The sequence below is a fragment of the Tenrec ecaudatus genome, chromosome 8 (genome assembly GCF_050624435.1).
Source record: "Tenrec ecaudatus isolate mTenEca1 chromosome 8, mTenEca1.hap1, whole genome shotgun sequence".
Taxonomy (NCBI): domain Eukaryota; kingdom Metazoa; phylum Chordata; class Mammalia; order Afrosoricida; family Tenrecidae; genus Tenrec; species Tenrec ecaudatus.
This window is the reverse complement of record NC_134537.1, coordinates 29,831,664-29,840,698: the sequence shown is the minus strand read 5'-3', so window position 1 is coordinate 29,840,698 and position 9,035 is coordinate 29,831,664. Positions and strand designations below refer to the sequence as shown.

General features: G+C 41.3%; 1 pseudogene; it reads right to left on the bottom strand.

Annotated features, from left to right (window-relative positions):
* Window positions 1-2,284: 2,284 nt before the first annotated feature.
* On the bottom strand, window positions 2,285-6,126 carry LOC142454691 (eukaryotic initiation factor 4A-I pseudogene; annotated as a pseudogene).
* Window positions 6,127-9,035: the final 2,909 nt, after the last annotated feature.

The following is a 9,035-nucleotide window of genomic DNA, read 5'->3' as shown; positions in this document are numbered from 1 at the left end:
TTCCCTTGACTATTGCTTCTACTGGATGACTAATACAAGAGTAATTACAGCAGTTTAAAAGTTAATTGTGCTGCGTAAGGGACTAGTATTTTTCTTTCCCTTAGCAATGCTCCTGAATGGGCTGGACGTTCAAGTATAGATCTGAGTTACATTGTATACATTCCTCTAAGACCACTTCCGAGTCTATGATGTATGAACTTCAAGAATTGGTTATTTTCCATAGCTAACATCTTTCATAAAACATGATCCGCATGAATAAAAATGTCACCAAGAACCATCCTTTCCACCCACACGTTGTACTCCTTAATATGCATTACTGCTGAAGTTTAACAAGTGGATTTGAAAATTAATGGAGCTTTCCTTCCTTAGCCACCAGTTCAGAATGTCCATTCCATTAACAAATGAGCAAGCTGCTGGGCGCAGAGCACAAGGTGTGATGACTAACCCTCAACCCCTGACCTCCTGGAATTCACGGAACTCTTCCTAACACCACACGAGGCTTTGGGTATCTGAAGATGGGAATAATGCCTTCTCTGTTGGAGTGGAACCTACAAACTGGTGATGGGGTTTGGGGAGGACTAACATATAAGCAAAGAACAGAGCTGCTGATATGATAAAGGCTATTGGTATGTCGGGCTGCCTTGGCACCGGTGACATCTACACTCATTCTAAACGAGGAAGTGGTGTGTGAGGTCAGGAAGTTAGGGCACAGAATGATAGGGTAACAACTTTTAACAAGGCAGAAAGAACTAAATACCACAAGGGAGGCCCAAAGAAAATGTGTGACTTTATCCAGATGAAAGAGAGGTGAGTTTCCTGTTGGGTTGAGGAGGATGGACATGGGATTATGTGTGCAGTTGCTGTTTAAAAATATTTTTAATGAAAAGTTGGTCTTGCAAAATTTGATCATGCCATCTCCAGTTCTCTTTCTATTATCAAGGCCATATTTTCCAACTATTGTTTCTTCTTCTTTATTCTCAACTTTTGATTTTAGATCATCAATAATTATTAATGCATCTTGATGGCATGTTCAATCACTTTCAGAATGAAAAAGTTGGTAGAATTCTTCAAGGTAAATTTGAATAGGAGTTGTGTTCATTGAGTTCCTCAGATGTGTATAGGTAGTAGAGAGCTTTGTACTTCAAGATACATCACGAACATTTTTTGATGATGAATACAATGCCAGTCTTCTTCAATTTGTCAAAGTTGGGATAGCCCACTGTATGATTGTGTGATTCAACACAGTCAGTAGCAGCCCGTTTCGCCTCATTGATGCCGAATAGGATATCAATATTTCTGCATTCCATTTCATTTTAGTTGACTTCTAATTTTTCTAGATTCATACTTGGCATATTTCATATTCTGATTATTAATAAATGTTTGCAGCAGGTTGTTGGGTTTTTTTTTCTTCTAATTTTGAGTCATGCTCCATCAGCAAATGGAGGTCCTGAAAGCTTTCATCCAGTCACATCATAATGGTTGACTCCATTTCTTCCCAGGGATTTGGGGAACCTGAAATGGAATCACACCTGTGTAATCGTGATGGGAATTGCCAAGAGCTGTGCACATTTCTTCTCTGGCTCTGTAGGGAGTGCCTTCCAGGACCTGCATGAAGCCAACACTGCAAGGGAAACAGATAAAAGCGATCAAGTTCTTTGCTGCAAGATTACTGCTCATGACTCCCAGGAGAATGATGGCAAAGGAAGTGCCATGAGGGCGACAGAAATAAGACATGATAGGAAAGTTAGAGCCAGGTGAGACTGAGGATTGGGCGATGAGAGTGCCCTCTAGGGGGGAATATTTCAAAACCAAACTCCAAGTGGTCATTACCTGTATATATCCTTCCTTTCTAATACTGACCTGCTAACACAGGATGCACTGCAATTGCTTCATTTCATTTTTGTTATGATTTAAATTAAGATTTTGCTTGAAGCAAAAGGTCAGAACAGGTATGCCAGCCCTGTCCAGTCTTCACAGACGGATTTAAACCATACGAATGGAATGACCAGGGATATCCTTATCTGTTTATAAACCACAGGTGATCAGTCCATAAACCTTATTACCATTCCAGCTGTGTCTCTGAAATATAGTGATCTCAATTAATCATGAGATAAATTCTATACTTCTCCACCTTCCACATCCACCCTCATCTATTTATTTCCTCAAAAAGTGACACTTAGTTGAAGGAAAATTAAAAAAAAAAAGACAAGATGCCCATCCCGTGGCTCCCTTTCCATTCCCTATTCCTGTTGTTCCTCTTCAGTCCCCCGGGGTTAAGCCCTAGTCAGGGCCGGGCAGCAGGGCAGATAGCGCCCCCTAAAGTGAGGTCAGCAACATTGAGGGGCATCTCTTCAATGGAGGTGCTGGAGAAGGTCTTGATGTCTTGAAGAGTCCTCTGGTCTTCTTCTGTCACCATGTGAATGGCTACACCCTCACGGCCCAAATGTCCACCATATCCAATTCTGTGGCTATAGTTTTCCCTGTTGGCGGGAAGGTCATAGTTGCTGACTGAAAAAACTTGCTGTATACCAATGCCTCTGGCCAGCAGGTCAGTGAGAATCAGTACTTTGCTAGGACCAGAACGGAACTCTCTCATAATCACATCTCATTCTTCTTGGTCCAGGTCTCCATGCATAGCGGAGACAGTGAAGTTTCGGGCTTGCATCTATCTTCTCAGTGAGCCAGACAACCTTCCTCTGGCTGTTATTGAAGATGACTGCCTGCATGAGGGTGAGAGTTTTATACAAGTCTCACAGCATGTCCAATTTCCACTCCGCATGCTCCCTGTTGACTTAGAATTGACAGATACCCTCCAGGTCAACTCTTGCTCACTTCAAACACATCAGAAGGCATTGGAGCCGACAGCAAAACTACCTAGGTATCGTGATTGGGTTTTGGGAATATGTTGTAGATCTGGTCTTTGAATCCACAGCTTAATATTTCATTGGCTTCATCCAGCACAAACATCTTGATATACTTGTGAGATAGATATCTTCAATTAAGCATGCTGAATACAATGGCCTGGGGTACCCATGAGGATCTGGGGAGCCTCCAAAGGCAGCTTCTGTACTTCAGCATGCATGGCAGGAAGCACCCATGTAATCTCATATTACCATCACTACCTGAATCTGCTGGGCCCAATCTCAAGTGGGAGTCTGTGTTAGTGTAGGTGGACTAGAGAAACAATTCCTTGGACACACATATGTGTATAAGAAAGAGATTTATAGACAGGAGTGTTTGAACATTGAAGAAACATCCCAGCCCAGTCCAGATCAAGTCCATAAGTCCGATATTAGCCCATATGTCCAATATCAATCTATAAGGTCCTCTTCAAACTCATGAAATATAAGCAATAATGCTGAATGTGGAAGATCACAGGCCAGTGGGTAGAAAGTCTTTGAATCCAGTGTCATTGGAAACATCTCAGCATTGGCAGGGGTCTCTGTATCAGGGGGGGTTCATGTATCTTGTCAGCTGCTCTGTCTACCAGGATGTGGCAAAGAGAGAGTCTCTCCTGCCTCCAAGGAGGAAAATCCCGGATTTCCAAGAATTCTTAAGAGAAGGCCATGCCCACACAGAGGCCTCATTGGCTATGATCTGATTAACAGGCTAGACTCTACCTCTACATTCTTAATCCTCAAATTGATACCAGATTATGTAACTACTACAGACCACCCCTTGTCAATTTGACATGTTCACATAACTGCAACCACATATAATTTTCAAACAATAATAAAATCATATCTGTACCTAACAGGATAAAACTAAAATGCTTACAATTCAATATGTGCTCATTTAAACATAATATTTTATAAGTAAACAAACCAAAAATATCCTATGCCTAACAATTGCAGTTAAGTAACACCCATACCTTAATCCTATGATCCTATGAATATATATTCCCCCACCTATGAAAGTTTGTAAGCCAACCACTTCATGCCTTTATTCCCCCATTTTAGGTATCCAATTTCTATATTGCCCACTTACATCAACCCAGTGCTCGGAGGAAACAATCATATTCTTTGATGTGAAGAATCTTCATTCCAGTTGGAACCTTGTGAAATCCGCATCCATAAGCAAAGTCGAATCAGGATAGGCCATCCGTACAGTCAACAGCAATATGCACCAATTCACAGGCTCAAAAATCTCTTCATCTGGTCGGGTTCTGGTCAACTCAATGTGGGCTGCCTCTCTTAGCCTCACAAGGGTGTCCTTTGTCACCTTCCCTTTAGACTGTCACAAATTCTCAACAACCCTACTCCCCTTGTGCGAGGTCATGAACTTCAGACCGGTCAACCCGCTCTTGTCTTCTCTAGTTCCTGTGAACCAAGTACCTGGGTGTCAGTGGCCAGACTCAACCCATCTCTTTATTGCTGCATTTCTCCTACTTCCACTCAACAAGTGGATCCAGGTGGTCACCTAGCAAGCATTTCAGCCTGCCCATAGGCTTCCTTTAATGTTCAGTCCTAGAGAGGAGTTTTCTTCGTGGTTCCAGATTTTTTCCAGCTTCTGAGGAAACCACTAGAGTTCAAACTTCAAAGAGTTCCTTTTTGCCCTTCAGTCTGTCAATCTTGCCCCTGGGCAGGTCTTTTGGAAGGCAAATATCCTGAGCACTCCAAAGTATTGGAGCTTATTTTCTCAGAGACTTTTTTCCAGGCAAGTGGCCTAAACCCATCTAGAGATCAAATTAATAGCTTGAGGCAAGTGGATTTACAAGTTCTCTATTTTCTTCCTACCCCAAATCATTCCTATCAGTCCTTATAATTACAATAATAAGCATAAGAAATCAGTATAAACAATATAGAATATCTATTAAACTCAATTTAATATCTATTAAACTCAATTTCTATTAAACTCAATTCTTAAAGCAGTCAACTTCAATCCTTTAGTTTATCTAAATCCTTATATAAACTAATTGATTGATAAAAAAATATGGGATAAGGTCTCTGAAGGCATCAAAACAGATCCATGCTTTCTGTCAGCCATTTCTACCTTCGGTCAGCCCTCTTTCTTAAGCAGCATGTTTTCTGAGATATTCAAACGACGATTTCCACCCCTGAGCTCAAAGTATACATTAATCACATTCATTTTTGCCAGGAATAACCTAAAACAACAGCCAAACAAAATAATCAAAAGTTTAAATTCCCATATTCTTTCGAGCAAATAATTGAGTAAACTGCATGGATATTCCTGACTTCTGGCTAGCCAAAGAAGAAACACTACTATGAGACAGAAGTCAAACAAACATCTACTCCCCATTTTTATGATTTGTTTCTCCAAGACCCAACTCCAGTACTATAATGTGTTAGTCTGGTTAGACTAGAGAAACAAATCCATGGCCACACATATATGTATAAGAGGTTTATATATAGGAGCAATTGAACATGGAGAAAACATCCCAGCCCAGTCTATAAGTCTGATATTAGCCTATATGTCCATTATCAATCTATAAAGTCCCTTCAGACTCACGAGACATATGCAATGAAGCCAAATGCAGGATGATCACAAGCCAGTGGGTGGAAAGTCCTTGGGTCCAGTGGTGGTGTAAGCATCTCAGTCCCGGAAGGGGTCTCGCTGTGGCTTCAGAAGACTGGTTGTATCCATGTGGCTTGTCTTCTGCAATGAATCCCAGAAAGTGGCAGAGAGAGAGAGAGGTGTCTTCCGCCTCCAAGAAGAAAGTACTAGATATCCCAGAATTCTCAGGAGAAGGGCCATGCCCACACAGAAGTCTCATTGGCTATCTCCAGATTGATAGCCTAGACGCCACCCCTACACTCTTAATCCTTAAATTGACACCAGATTAGGTGACTACCACAGAACCAGAACCAAGACCTGGGTAGCCTTTAGATCTACTTCAATTGGTGCAGAATTGATATGGCCAAATTGGCCATTTTCCCAGTCCATGTTGAGCTTGAGCGATCACATCATAACCCTTGATACAAGAGACAATGGCTCGCTGCTGGAGGGTGGAGGGCTTCTCAAAACCATGCCTCGGAGTAAGGACTCTGAGAGGTCTATGTCATCAAAGCTGTCAACAATCTCATTCCAGTTACTCTCGATGATGCCTTTGGGCTCCATCCCATGGGGGCCATTGTCTCTGGATCAGGGATCCTGACTTGCAGACATGATCCTTAACACTTTCCATCCTCATTTTAGTCTCCTGTAGTTTCATGCTGTGCTGTGCTGTTTGAAATTTGGTACAGAACATGCAGCAAGAGCAATAATATTCAAATGGGTACATAGTAAATGTAAAGGACTATAATTTGGTTTTTGAGGAGTGATATATCTATCTATATCTATCTATATATCTACATCTATATATATTTACATCAGTATGCAGGGTCTAAGGCAGACACTATTTTCTAGAAGCATGTATTTCAGTGGTTCAGACCCAAAGTGGTCCAGGGACTTACTCAAATGAACAAGGGGAGGGTCAAGGTAAGAAAGTCAAGGGCTAGACGTGTGGAACTTGAGGTCTCCTCAGTGCTCATCCCAGTGGAAGTTTGAGCACCGAAAGAGAAGGGGGAGCCACCCAAAGAAGACCACTGATGGTTGTCTTCTAAGAGTTCTCGAGTGGGTTCTAGTTGTTAGGGCAGTAGCTACAATCAGGGTCCTTGTCTTCAGTCATGGAGGTTCACACACACACAGACAGATGTGTGTGTGTGTGTGTGTGTGTGTGTGTGTGAGCTCTGATAGCATAGTGGTTAGGCATTGGGCTGAAAACTGGAAGATGAGCAGTTCAAAAACAACAGCCACTGCTTGGAAGGAAGATAGAGCATTCTACTCCCTAAAGAGTTCCAGTCTCAGAAACTCAGAGGGGGCAATTCTACCCTGTCCTGCTATGAGTTGACATCAAATCTATGGCAGTGAGTGTTTAAGTAAATAAATATGTATGTAGGGAGATATATATATGTATATATATACAAAACACTTGCCATTTCAGCAATATTCACATGTACCGTTCAGTGCCATTAAAGTGATTGATCATCACTATTAACCATTCTTGATGTTTCCTATCACCCTGTACAAAGTTCCATATGTACTGTCCGACCTGATCCTATTACTGCTCAGAATCTGTTTTCATCTTTTAAGGCAGACGCATAATAGCAAAGCTTAAGGCTGATGTATACAACTATTGATTCTCAGTGAAGGACCATGACCACAGGGACCAGACCCCTCAAAATGTGTATGATAGAGCAAGGCCTTCTTTGAGGAAGCATGACCTGTAGAGTCAGAGTTTAATCAGCAGCTTGCTTGTCAAGATTGGATTAGTCGTAAATGGACTCTCATAAGTCAACTGGTAGTCGTATCAGGATGTCCATTCCACAAAAGGGCTAGACTTTGGACTATTCATGGGCCAGTGATTTTCCTTTTCCAAGACACTGTTCAGATGAGTACCAACAACTGAGCAGCACTTTGAGCTATTCTTTAAGGATGTACTGTGACCATAAGCCCTCTGCTCTTGGTCTAATGTTCTTCCTTGTTGCAGTGGCTGCCTATGCTGGTTGAGACTCTGTTCTGAGGACAACTTTAGTCTCTAATGGCTTGACTTGCTGGGTGTTTATTTGGTGAATAATTCTAACTCTTAGATTTTGGGAATATCCTGTCCTTTGGTTTTCTTGTTGCCACAACTGGGGTGTAATTGTGATCACCCAGTGTACAGTTTAGCACTGGGCAGAAGTCCAAGTTCAGACTTTGCTTCTAGATATCCTGGTTGAGTTGACTATAATTTTGTTGTGTGCACTTTAGGAAGTTAATGTCTCTGAAACTAATTGGGCCATGGCGAGTTGGAAGTTCAAAATGAAATGTGTAGCTTCTGGAAACAAAATATAAACATAGGTAGCATGCAATAGCTGCGCTTATCTGAGAATCCCTGGATTTCCAATTTTAGTCCCCCCCCCCCACAATCTGTACAACTCTACTGTTTTATATGGGTGCTTTTTAAAATGCTGTCTCTTATGAACCTCATCACATACAGAGAAATCAAGGTTAAAAAGTGTGAATATATCTGCTGGCAATGATATATTTCTATATATGAAAGAAATAGCCATACACTTCTTAGAACACTTGGAAAACAAAATGTAATTTTTTGAAGCTCTTGGAACTCTTTGGACAGAACAGTTCCTCTTATACTCCTGTGTGATTGGATTTGTCTTACCCCAGACATGTGTCTTGTCCCAGAGGTCTTGGGTGATTATATTGGAAACAAATGGAGATGGAATCTAAATAGGCAGGAGACTGTGCAGGTTTCCTGAGTATGGTGAGGATCTTAGAGAGAGAGCCAAAGCAGTCTCAGAGAGTCTCTGATCAGGAAGGATCTCAGAGATATGGCTTACAGAATCCTCAGCGCCAATGAATGAGAATGTGTTACTTCCTGCTTTCTGGTGTTTATAGTCTGGTGGATTCTGGTGTTGGGATCCTCTAACCCAACCTCTCAATATAAAGATGAAAAGCTGAAGTCCAAAGATGGAATTGACTTGTTTAAGGCCACAATCAGTTAGTGGCCAAGCTAGGTTAGAGTCCTGTCACTGGCCCTTGAGCCTGGTTCTTCTTTCTTATTTCTACACTTGGGAGAACTGGTAGCATCATGGGTTAGCACAGGGTTAGGTGTTAGAAACCACCAGCTGCTTCAAGAGTGAAAGATGAAGCTTGCTATTCCTGTAAAGATTCCAAAACTCAGAGGTGGTGCTGCTTTGTCCTCCAGCAGTGGTTCTCAACTTTTCTCATGCCGTGATACTTTAATAACAGTTCCTCATGTGGTGGTGACCCCCAGCCATAAAATTATTTTCATTGCTATTTCATCACTGTAACTTTGCAACTGTTATGAATTGTAAAGTAAACATCTGATTTGCATGATGTATTTTCATTGTTACAAATTGAACATAATTAAAGCACAGTGATTAACCACAAAACAATATGTAATTATATATTGTGAAACATTTATTTCTAATGACATATAAATGAAATTTTGTCTTGAAGCATGGTGTAGCATGGGTAAGAATCTTAATATAACACCAGTAAACTACATTGCTACA